This window comes from Cryptomeria japonica, chromosome 4 (assembly GCF_030272615.1).
Source record: "Cryptomeria japonica chromosome 4, Sugi_1.0, whole genome shotgun sequence".
NCBI lineage: Eukaryota > Viridiplantae > Streptophyta > Pinopsida > Cupressales > Cupressaceae > Cryptomeria > Cryptomeria japonica.
In genome coordinates, this window is record NC_081408.1 from 188,843,927 (window position 1) to 188,857,604 (window position 13,678).

Below are 13,678 nucleotides of genomic sequence, written 5' to 3' on the forward strand. Positions count from 1 at the left end.
TTTTTGTAATTTTTTGTTCATAATTGGCCCATTTGTGCACCACTATTAGAACATTTGTGCACCACTATTGGGACATTTTTCAACAAGTACTAGCGATTTTGAGTTGACAGTTACTAGAACATCTTTAGTTAGGTATCAGGTGACATTTTGAAATGTGTACTTTTTTACCTTTGTGCACATAACTGATTCCACAACGTGCATCGTTACTACCCAAAAGCCAGATCAATAGCTATAAGCAGTTAAGTCACATACGAAGGCAACTAAAAAAAAAAAAATCAAAATCCGATGTACTGTTTAGGATCTGCGGGTGCGCGAAGTTAGCTATGACGCCTATTGGTGCTCTTCCCCTAGTCTTCAATGAGATTATCAAGATGAAATAAAATTGAGGAGTCTAGGAATTTGCAATAGAGAATATTTTTTTAATATTTTGGGTTTATTTTGATCAGGTGTTTTTAGACGTAATAGTTTAAAATTATTATAATTCGATTTTAATATTGTTGACTTTTTCAGTTTTATTTTTGGTGTTTACATTTTTTGCTACTTGTTTTAGATCAGATTTATTAGGTGTAAATTTGTTTTTTTGTGGTTTTCACAATAATAATTAAAATCACATGTTTTAAGAGTCAAAATGTCAATTGTGATTTTACATGTTGATCCCACCAAAAGATAATAAATAGGTGTTCTATTTTTATGGACCAAAATTTACTTTGATTGTTAAACTAAATGATGTTAATAAGAATAATCTTTCCACACTCATGGATTTGAACATAAAATAGTTGAAATTCAAAATTCATATTTAATCTTGGTAACCAATTCACTAACCACTATGGGTTGACCTATCGCATGCTTATGTTGAGTTGACTGTCATGTTGTCATATTTAAAGATACTCATTCACCAATTTAAAATATAAAGGACTATGTAGAAGAAGCAAAGACATTCTAGAGTATTCATGAGAGCTTTCCAATAGCATTATAGAGTATTATATTAGTGCACATCATCCTAAGTTCATTGTGTGTTCTCTTTAATCTTGATTCATCATCATTTGATCAATCTAACTAGGGGTTTGACTAACCCAAACTTAATCTTTCAAGTTCAATAGATTCTCTACTTGTGTTTGTAAATACTATTAATAGTCATAAAAATTTGAATATCATAGAACAAGATTAGTGAAATCTAACAACCCACATCTTATCAATTCAAATTCTTGAGTTATTGTTTAGGTTCCTACCATATCTTTGTTTTCAATTTTATGCTTTCTTCTATGATAATATTTTCACCCACCCTTGTTTATGCATTTAAAGTCTCATGTGCTTTTTTAAAAAATTTTATTTCAAAGATTAAACCATCTTTATATCATTAAGCCTTTAGATTTTTGTATCATTATTATATGCCAAGATCTCATCAAAATTCACATTTTCAAAACTAAATCCTCATTTAAATCATCACATGGTTCAATCTCATAAAAAATATGTTCGTAATGACATTCTTACTATTGAGAACTCTTGAAGATTTTGTTCATGATGCATTTGTCACTTAAACAAATCCCTCACTATGGGACAATGTCTCATGCCCTTACAAAACTAGGGTTGGCAACCCTTAACAAAAACATAATATAGCCTTATTAGTAATAACCTGGGCATTGAAATAATAAATAATGATGTTTTCCATGTAAAGGGTCGATCTAGATTAAAAAAAAATTAATTAATAGCAAGTTGACCTATATAAAAAGGAATTTAATTATCAACAAGTCAACCAAGATTAAAAAAAAAACATAATTTAATCATGAGCAATTGAATAAAAGAGGTCAACTAGAATAAAAGGAGATATGGTCTTGTGTGGTTTTCTTAAAGCATGTAATTAGCATTAATCATGTTTCTAGCAATGCCTATGATTAGAGGTACATCCCTTGCAAAAGAAAGGACATCACCATTCTTGTGATTACTAAGATCAACAAGCAAAAATAAAAAATGAACTTCCACAAATCACATGCACACAATGAGCCAAATGATATTATGAAGAGATGAATGCATGTACATAGAAGGCTTTCTTATATAGAGAAGAAAGTGAAGTAAGAAGGTAGGGAATGATGATTAACTACCCCTCCATATGTGTGTGGAAGAGGTGTCTCACTAGGTGAATACACATGTCTCAACCACATGAGGTGAGGCAAAACTCAAAATAACTTCCAAGTAAATTTAAGTCAATGTGGATAGGTCACTCTAGGAAATGATTAATTACTAACTGGTTATGCAATGACACTATTTACACCAACAGTCCTGCTTAAGCTCAACTTAGGGAGAAATATTGTGATGATGATGGGTTTGGCTACTAGCCATGTTAGGTACCCATGTACAATGAAAGTATCCCATAAAGTGGAGAAAGGTAGAAAAATCCCGTGGGAAAAAACACCACCCTCCAAAAGAGAGATGATACAAAATATGCAATAAATGTGCCCCCGTAGGAGAAAGACAACGTACCCCCCATGAGAGGATGCTCAAATGCTCCATGTGTTGTCCTACTAGAAACAATCTCTGGATGCTCTCAGTGAAGCATCAATGAATTTTCAATGGTTGATGATGGAGATGAGCAATCCATATTGAAAGTTGTTAGTGTAGGACCCTTTGATTTATCCATTTACTTGGAAGATTCTGAACTTGATGAAGACTCTATGCTTGATTCAAAAAATCCTTGTTGCTCAAGAAGTTGCATTAGGTGATGAATCCTTTTATGCATGCATATGTTCTCATTATGCCTTGGATTTACCATGATTTGGAAATGTGTCAATTTAATTGGTGGATTTCTTGTCTTCCTTACTTTCTTTATCCTATTCATATTTTTGTTTGTCCACTTAATTTGAAGCCTTTTATTTCCCTTTTCATGTAATGAGGGCTTGAGGTTTAGTGGTCTTTGAGGTTCCCATTTGGATGAACTTACTCCCTTATTGAGTTTGCAAAGAAATTATCCAAAGATAGCATTTTCCATGTGGCTCCAAGAGCTCTCCTAGTGGAATAAAAGGTGGATACAAAGATATAATATTTAGGACTTAGTTTTGAAAGAATGGAAATGATGAGTTGATCCTCTTTCTTTTCTATGCCACATTCTTTGAGTTGCAACCTTAGTGATTTGAGTTTTTTGAAATGGTCCTTGAAGGTGTCAAAGTTTATTGGACTTAAACTTAAGAGTTCATTTTCTAGCTTGTTACTTCTTAGTTCATCAACCTTCCCAAAGAATTGTTCAAGGGCTACCCAAAATTCATTGGGTGTTTTTCAAGTCTCTACATGGAATAAAAGTTTTAGAAATAGATTTAGACATAGCAAGACAAAGGTTTGATCATATTTATTAGATCACTTTTCGTTATCTTTTGTTGCATTGGGTTCTTTTCTATATCCATAGTTACCTTCTTTAACCCTTGATCCTTTAACACAAGGGAAATGGTTAGTTTTCATTCATGATAATTCAAGGGTGTTGAAGACTTAATGGTTTTGTTGAACTCCATTCTTAGTAGATTGTTGGATATTAGAGTTGCTGGAATGTGTTGTTGTCATTGATGTCAACATATTCCTGTGGTGCAAAGAATTGGTTTGTTGCAGAGAGTTGTTTTGGTGATTTGTAGTAAATGTGTTGATGTAGTTTAATGGGTTTTGAGATAATTATCTCTAGTTGATTCAGTCTAAGTTTCATGATGCTATAAGTTGATTTGGTCGAGTTATGAGGTCCAGTTTGTGGACTTGTTTTTCAATATTCTGTGTTGCAGAGTTGTAGTATTTGATCCTTATTGCTCTGGAATGATTATATCTTGAGTTGCAGATTTTGGAGAGTGTTTGGGATGTTCATGTGTGTCCTCTGATCAGATGGTTCATGATTTGGAACTTTGCAAGCATATCTTTCAGTTTGTCAGTTGGTGTTCTTGAGCTCTAGTGATGTTGCAATGATGAATCTTGTTATCCGAGTTGTTGTGGTGATTGTGGTGGAATTCACATTGCTTGTTGATGTTCTTTGATCATGTCCTATGTTTTTTGGTGGTCTATGCTGATCACGGTGTGCATTATTGAGGATCTTATTGGTCCGTTGGTATTCTTTGTGTCATGCAACATATTTGGTGTTGTAGTATGTTGCAGATGATCTTGATGAATTATTTGATGGTGTAGCGTGTTCGAGGATTTGATTTGGGTCCATGCTATGTCTTTGCAAACATTGTATTGGTCTGGTTATGGATTTATGTATCGTGTGATGTAATTTTGTAAAAAGATCTTATGTGTTGAGCCGAACTTGAGGTTAAGGTTGATGAATTGTATAAATAGGTGATGTAATCATGTTAGTTGTATGTCTGCGATTGTGTTTATGATCTGAGAGCATATTGTATGTGCGAACAACCAAATTTATCATTCGGAAGTGTGGAGGAGTAGAGAAGAGTTGTTGTCCAAATAGTGTACTTAACCAGAACTGTAATCAGGCATTTGGAGATGTTATTCTTTCAGTTCATGTAATCCAAATTGTTGTCCAATCTTTGTAAGGCAATGAGCCTTCCTCGGGATTGTAGCCATCCTTGTTTTGAGCAGTGAGCTCTAGGAAGCATGCCTGAATGCATGTGCATTCCCCATTGTAATATTTACACCTACTCCTGCAGAGTATCATCTTATTATGGGTAGGTTCCCACCATGGTTTTTCCCTTAACCGGGTTTTCCATGTCAAAAATCCTTGTGTTATGTGTGTTGTTGATGTGGTGATTATTTATGTTATTTCTGCTCCTAAACAGATATGAAGTTGTGATTAATTTGGTTGAGTTTGGTGAAAAATGATTCACCCCCCCTTCTTAGTTTTCCTGCATTGTTGTTGCCCTGCTATCAATAATTGATATCAGAGCTAGATCCTCTAAAAGGAGCTTGACCGCTTGGGGAGATCCAGGATGGCAACTATTATTTTCAAAGAGTTGAGTTCGAGATTTGATGGAACTAATTACTCTATATGGAAGCACCGGATGGAAGTTCACTTGAATTGTCTTGGAGAAGATTATTGGAAGATTACAACTAATGCATACATTGTTCCTCTGAATGCTCCCATTACTACAACTGAGATCAAGAATGCTAAAAGTAATATAAGAGCTAAGGAAGCATTTTTTAGTGCCCTGACTGATGTAGAGATGACTAATGTGATGGGATTGCAGACTGCACATGAGATTTGGGTGAAGCTTGAAATCCTGTATGAAGGAGATAAACATGTGAAAGTTGCTAAATTGCAGATGTTAAAAGGAATTGCTGAGAATGGGAGAAGATGAGAATATTACATCCTTTATGGCTAAAGTGAATGATCTTGTTTTGAACATCAGATGTGTTGGTGGAGTTCTTGAAGAAGATGAGATTGTGGCTAAAGTGTTGAGATCTTTGCCTCCTGCTTACAAACATAAAGTTGCTACTATAGATGAGATCTAGAATGTGACAACTGTGACAAGAGATATGATGGTTGGTAAAATTGTTGCTTTTGAATTAAGCGAACTTGGAGAGTCAAATGGGAAAACTGAGACTACATTTCAGGGTTTACTTTAGTGGCGAATATTTCACATCAGTGACCTAGAAAATGGTGAATATATTGTATTGATCGGGGGTGGCCATGTTGCTCGGACTTTATAAATATTCATCAAATGCACAGCCCAATCACCCATTGTTTTATGTAATTAATTGTATCTCTATCAAAATTTTGCCAATAGAATCTACGTTTTCCACACGGTAAATTCAATATTTTTGTCTACACTTTCCGAGGTTGTCTTAATAGACATCCATAATTTGCCAATAACCATATAAAGATTTATTGGCCAAGAGGACCCACTTCACCTGGCATTTTGCGGAAGTGTGTCTCAATTCACTCCAATTTTTGCCAACTCTATTATAATTGCCAATTAATTGGACGATCCATAATCGCCTCAAAAATTACATAAGACGTGTTATAGTCAAGCATGATTCACCAAATATTTGTATACCATATAAAATTCCCACCGAATTTGCCAAATAAAGATTGGTATAAATATAGTTAAAGATCAGATTTATCTCTACACAATTTGGTCGGTTCTAAGCTCTCAACTTGGATCACTAGTGAAGTTTCAAACCAGGAACAACCATTGTTGTTGACTGCATTGCCGACTGCTAGTGACCTAAAGGTAGGTGATCATATTTTTGAAGTGTTATAACATTATTCTGAATTCATTTCTATCCATTTGCACTATTGAGTTCATTCTTATTCAGTGGGGACCCATCAGTGGTCACCCGAGAGACCTCAAACATCTAGATTGTAGGTTGTAGGGCCAATGAATCATATAGTCTATTATTACTTCTTCAACAAGTTGATATTTTTTGCAGCCTTTATTTCGTTCGAGTTGTCAAACAGGAAGAAGGGTAGGAATTCTAAATGTGGGGAAGGCCAAGAGAGGCCAACAAAACACAAAACATTGTCTTCGTACTTTGGCATTGGCAAAGATTGTGGTAAAAATTAGGAAGGTACATCATCACAAGTACAAGTACAAGATTCACAACCTACATTGCATATTGAACAAGGTGACGAACTTGACGATGAACCTGATATCTCAGATCACAATGAACTTGAAGAAGATTTTCTGGTAGATACCCAGGTTAGCTAGAATGATATAATCGACTTGGGTTATAAAAATTAGGATCTAAGGATACTAATCATTATAAACAAGATTATAAAGTAAATGAAATATGAAACATACATGCAAAATATACACATTACACAAGATATACATGGGGAAAACCCCTTCGGGTAAAAAACCCCATAAAGCATCATTTAATTAAAACACTTACAAATATAGTCTATAATAAAATAGACATGAACCTGGGGACACTCCTCCAATACTTCCACATGGCCAATAATACCTCATATGCCTAGTGATACAACTCACCATAAAGCTCCAAATTCACACCCCTCTCAAATGAGAGAGAACCTCCTTAAATATAGGAGGAAGGGTGACTTCACTAGTCACACCTTTTCAAGAACCCCCACTCATAAATAATTAATAATCTAATAGTTATTAGATTATAATTATTTCAAATGGGATATGCTTATAAAGCATATAATATATAAGGTTTTATAACCTTATATTAGAACATTATATATAAATGTTATAAGGATGTGATCCCTAATAACATTATGTTCTAACAATAATGCCACAAATGATAATGCATAGAGGGGTAAAAGAAAAACAAAATCAAAAAAGGATCGGGAGTGGGATATGTCAGTGAGGAATTTTCAAATTAATTGGGCGTCAATATCCATTCATTGAACTAGTGGATAATCCAATTGAAGGCGAGCCTCTAATAGAATGCATGTGTAAGATTTGCAGTTGGAAACATAAAAAGGAAAAGAGGTTGCAGCAAAAAATTGACACCATAGAAAAGCATATGGGTAAAGTTTACGGAAAACAAATGATAGATGGAGTTGAAAAATCAGTGATAAGATGAAAAACAGAGGAATGTAAGCATGCGAGGAATGCGAAAGAATTTTATTTTCAGGAAAAAATACAAATGAAGCCTGCTGAAGTTAAAGGTTTTGATGAGCTGCAAAATGGACAAGTGTTAGATTAAAGCCTGTGGTTATATAACACACAAAAACAACAAGAAATAAGGATCAAAGGTTAGTGTTATTCAACCAAAAACTAATCTAAGGAGGCATATCAAAAGAGACACTAAAAATATGATAAATGATTTAACTATGGAAGTAAATACCATAAGACATCTCCAAATGCCTTTTATCATGCTCTTAGCTCCTCCTCATTTGTTCCTCTCCTCTCCACGTTCCAAATTAGTGCAGCTCTCAGCAGCTTTTTGCACTATGGATGCTTATGGAGGTTCAAGATTGTAGATGATTAACTATGCTATGCAAGTGTAAAACAAACTAATTAGATATATTATGAGATGAACTAAGATTTATTTTAGTCCAAAATGACAATATATGTGATTTATGCTAAATGTTCTCTCTAAAATTCACTATAGATTAAATGCCTACAATTTTTTAGGATCTGGATTATGAATAAATGGGCTCTATTTATAGAAAAAATGGAGCAATGGATGGTTGAGATTGAGTAATCTCAACAAGGGTCAGGATTGAATGATATCAAATCCATGTGAAGGCTTTCAACCCTATCCCAGGATGACAAGTGTCAATATGAGATAGGTTGAGAGAAGAGGGGGGGTTAGTGCAGGATCAAGGGGGGCCAAAAAGTGGCGATGTGAAAAAAATAGCCTTCCTCACTCGCCTAAAAACGTGAAAATCCGTGTTGACTTTTTGCTTGGCCTAGGTGTCAATACACCTTGGCTTGGTAATTACTTGTGCAAATCGGATATCCGATTTTTATTTGTAATTTTAATTTAAAAAATATATATGTTACATATTACATAATACGTATTATATAATATATTATTATATTATATTATATTATATTATAATATAATAATATATTATATAATACATATTATATAATACATTATTATATTATATTATATTATATTATATTATATTATATTATATTATATTATATTATAATAATATATTATATAATACGTATTATATAATCCAATATTATATCATATTATATTATATTATATTATATTATATTATATTATATTATAGTATATAATATAATATTATACTATATAATATAATATATAATATAATATATATTATATTATATATTATAATATAATAAAATACGTATTATATAATATATTATTATATTATATTATATTATAATATAATAATATATTATATAATACAATATTATATTATATATATATATAATATTATATATTATAATATATATAATATAATACAATACGTATTGTATAATATAATAATATATTATATAATATATTATTGTATTATATAATATATTATTATATTATATATGTTATTTAAAAATAATTTAAGTATAGAAATCAGATATCCAATTTTCTGAGACTTTTATATTTTGACAGTGACAGCCCGTGAGTCATTTTTAACTCACGGGCCACGCGATTTCATCAAAATCCAATATCCGGTGCACTCGATATCTGGTGTTTTGGCAAAAAATTGCTAAAAAATAGATTGAGAGGTAAGAATTTTATTGTTTTCAATCATTTTCATTCATTTTTTGTATTTTTTGTTAATGTTTATTTGATTTTTCATTGAAAATATGGTTTTTTCATATGAAAACTAGGTTTTTTAAAAATCAAATACCTAATTGTTTAAATTTGTTAACTAAATTTAATTATTTACATTCAATTAGGTTAAAAATGGGGGATAACAATGGAAACCCTGACCAACCACAACTGCAACAACCAAACCCTCATTTGCCAAACCCCCCCTCAATTCAGGATTTGATTGCACAAAATTTGAATGAATTGAGGGGGATTGCAGAAGTATATCGTAGGATCCCTCGTCTAAACCCAATGTTTGATCCTCTCACGTCGATCATAAAAAGTATGGAAACCATGACTGTGAAGCACAATGCTGCCCTTTTGTGGCGAGATTCTATGAGGGAAAAATATGCAGATGGCTTGTCATATAAGGATATCAAGGATCTCGAGATATCCAAAGCCAAAATCGCCTCATTGTTTATCAATCCCCGTACTGGTCAGCCCATAGATCCCCAAAAAATAAAACTTTCTATTAAATGGTGCACAAATGATGGGATTGTGAAAAACTTTTGGGATCTTTGGTGGATGGTTTTCGACAAACCACCCAACAACAATCTTGATATCCCCTTCTATTTCATAAAAAAATTGTATGCTGATTTTGTTTTAAACAAACATGTGAACTACTTTGACATCCAACCTTTCCAGGGTGTAGGTTTAGGTATGCCCCAAAATAGACCTAGGGCAGACAGAGTAGTCCAGGGCCCATATGTCCCCCCTCCTCCTGTTGATCCCCCACTTGTAGTGCAGCAACCTGATATCATTTGTGAGGCAGCTTCATGGGCCATATCAGCTATTCACTCTTTGAGTAGCCTTTTGGTTTCTCAGGCTGCGTCAGTAGCTCAGCCTACTCTTGATGGTAGCAGTGCATCCGGTGTCATTGACACGTCATCCTCGGCTCCACACATATGTGTGCCCCATAGTTGTGTCATGTGTGGGCACACATGCTTGGGTCCAATTGGAGAGCCCGTTGATCCTCCTGTGGATAGTTCAGATTATGAGGTGCATGAGATGCATGATGCACCAGATGTTATTACACAGACTGGAGGATACCGTGGGGAGTCTTCACATGCTAGAGGCGAGGAGGCACTGTCATCATACATTGATGATGTAGTGGTAAGATTTGTATTTTCACAGTTCATGTTATATTTTAATTAAATATTTATAAATTAGATAATATTAAGTACTAATTTTTATTTACATGGTCTATTTAACAGTTGATGACCGAGGATGAGTTGAGACAGATTCAGGAGGGCACCTTGTCAGCCATTTCATTTGGCCTTGATAGCTTGACAGTACATATATTATTGCACCTAGTCGTTTGTATTTTATTGTACATACATGCTCATCATTTATATTGGAATTAATTAGATTATGTAGTAACTTGCATGTATATCTTATTTTACTCTTGTAGGGCACAAGCAACACGAGTGCGGGGCAGTGTGATTTAGGATTTGGTAGTGCAATTGGAGACAAGGGAAAGGTAATTGAATGCAAATATGATTGAACGAATAGTTTAAATAACTTATAGTGATTATACATGTGTAGACATAGATTGATAGTTTCATATACTTGTTGTGTATATATACAGAGAATTCTTGGCTTCACATCCTTGATGACTACACCCAGTATACCTGAAGAAGAAGAAGAGATGCCTCGAGTAGATGTGTGTTTATTTTATTTTTTGATTAGTAGATATAATTTGTTATTATCAGTGACAATTATATGCTAACTTGTATCAATGTCATGTTTCTAAACATATGTAGGTTGTGTATCAAAATATTCAAAACATACCTCCTCTACCAAAGACATACATCAAGAGTCCTGCAAAGCTGAAGAGAAAATGTGGAGATGAGGTAAACATGAATAGTTCAATTATAGTTCATTTTTATGTTAACTTTTCGAATGTGAATTATATAATATAACTAATATTAATTGTGGTTTGTTTTTCTGTGTAGGATCCTTCAGAGCTGAGCAGTGCGGCAAAGAGGATCGATTTTGATGATCCATTAGCAACTTAGGATGTTATAGATAGTTTTGGGATGCTTACATGTCTAGTTGGCATGTATATTTTGTATATGGACATACATTCATGTATTTAGACATACATTTTGTTTCAGTTGGCGTTTATGCCATATTTGTGTATGGACATACATTTGTAATCATTTGACATTTTTATATATGCAGAAGTTGATATTCGATCATATAAATTGTTGCTCATTTGTGCGTGGTGTTATCATGGAAATATTTAATCTTCATTCCAATAATTAACAATGGCTAATAATGGCTATTTAATGAACAATACATTTTATGAACAATACAATTCATTTAATCAACAATACAATACAATTCATTCAATGAACAATACAATGAATGAACAATACAATTCATTTAATGAACAATACAATACAATTCATTTAATGAACAATACTTGATACAATTCATTATTACCCTATGCATGGTCCTATTTTGCCCCCCACCTCGATTGAATGCTTGGGGTTTTATTAGGGCAGCAATTTTTCTATTGGCGAAAAAATCGTCAGTCTCAATCAATTGAATGTTGTCGCATGGCCGATTTCTCGTTCTGCTCGTCGCGATAATGAACTGTCAGCTTTGACATGTCCAGTTAGGCATTATTACCCTACATGCTCCTATTTTTCCCCCCCACTCGATTCGATGCTCGGGGTCATACCCTACCGGCGTCGTCCCTTGAGTGCCCTAAGTGCTCAAAATTGTCAAACATTGATAGGCCCTAACTTGGAATACGTGGCACCTGCAAATGATCTGTTTGAACCTACGGTGCCATGAGAGGGGTCCCTACAAAAGCCTATCTCGGTTTTTCAAGTTTCCCTACGGTTTTATTAGGGCAGCAATTTTTCTGTTGGCAAAAAAACGTCAGTCTCACTCAATCAAATGTTGTCGCGTGGCCGATTTCTCGTTCTGCTCATCACGATGACGAACCGTCCACTCCGACATGTCGAGTTAGGCATTATTACCCTACGCATGCTCCTATTTTTCCCCACCACTCGATCTGACGCTCAGGGTCATACCCTACCGACACCATCCCTTGAGTGCCCTAAGTGCTCAAAATTGTCAAATGTTGACGTGCCCTAACTTGGAATCCGTGGCACCTGCGAACGATTCATTTGAACCTATGGGGCCACGAGAGGGGTCCCTACAAAAGCCTATCTCAGTTTTTCAAGTTTCCTTACGGTTTTATTAGGGCAGAAATTTTTCTATTGGCGAAAAAATCGTCAGTCTCACTCAATCGAATGTTGTCACATGGTCGATTTCTCGTTCTATTCGTCGCAATGATGAACCATCAGCTTCGACATGTCCAGCTAGGCATTATTACCCTACACATGCTCCTATTTTGCCTCCCCACTCAATCCGATGCTCGGGGTCCTACCCTACCGGCGTTGTCCCTTGAGTGCCCTAAGTGCTCAAAATCGTCAAACGTTGACGGGCCCTAACTCGGAATCCGTGGCACCTGTGAACAATCTGTTTGAACCTACGAGGCCACGAGAGGGGTCCCTACAAAATCCTATCTCAGTTTTTCAAGTTGCCCTACGATTTTATTAGGGCAGCAATTTTTCTGTTGGCGAAAAAATCGTCAGTCTCACTCAATCGAATGTTGTCGCGTGGCTGATTTCTCGTTCTACTCATCGCGATGATGAACCGTCAGCTCCGACATGTCCAGTTAGGCATTATTACCCTACGCATGCTCCTATTTTCCCCCCCCACTCAATCCGACGCTCGGGGTCATACCCTACCGACGTCGTCCATTGAGCGCCCTAAGTGCTCAAAATTGTCAAACTTTGACAGGCCCTAACTCAGAATCTGTGGCACCTGCGAATGATCCATTTGAACCTACGAGGCCACGAGAGGGGTCCCTACAAAATCCTATCTCTATTTTTCAAGTTACCCTATGGCTTTATTAGGGCAGCAATTTTTTCGTTGGTGAAAAAATCATCAATCTCATTCAATCAAATGTTGTCGAGTGGTCGATTTCTCATTCTGCTCATTGTGATGATGAACCGTCGGCTCTGACATGTCCAATTAGGGATTATTACCCTATGCATGCTCCTATTTTTCCCCCCCACTCGATCCAATGCTCGGGGTCATACCCTACCTGCGTCGTCCCTCGAGTGTCTTAAGTGCTCAAAATTATCAAACTTTGACGGGCCCTAACTCGGAATTCGTGGCACTTGCGAATGATCTGTTTGAACGTACGAGGCCACAAGAGGGGTCCCTACAAAAGCCTATCTCAGTTTTTCAAGTTGCCCTACAATTTTATTAGGGCAACAATTTTTCTATTGGCAAAAAAATCGTTAGTCTCACTCAATCGAATGTTGTCGAGTGGTCGATTTATCGTTCTGCTCATCGTGATGACGAACCGTCAGCTCTAACATGTCTAGTTAGGCATTATTACCCTACGCATGCTCCTATTTTTCCCCCCCACTTGATCCGACGCTCGAGGTCATACCCTACCGATGTC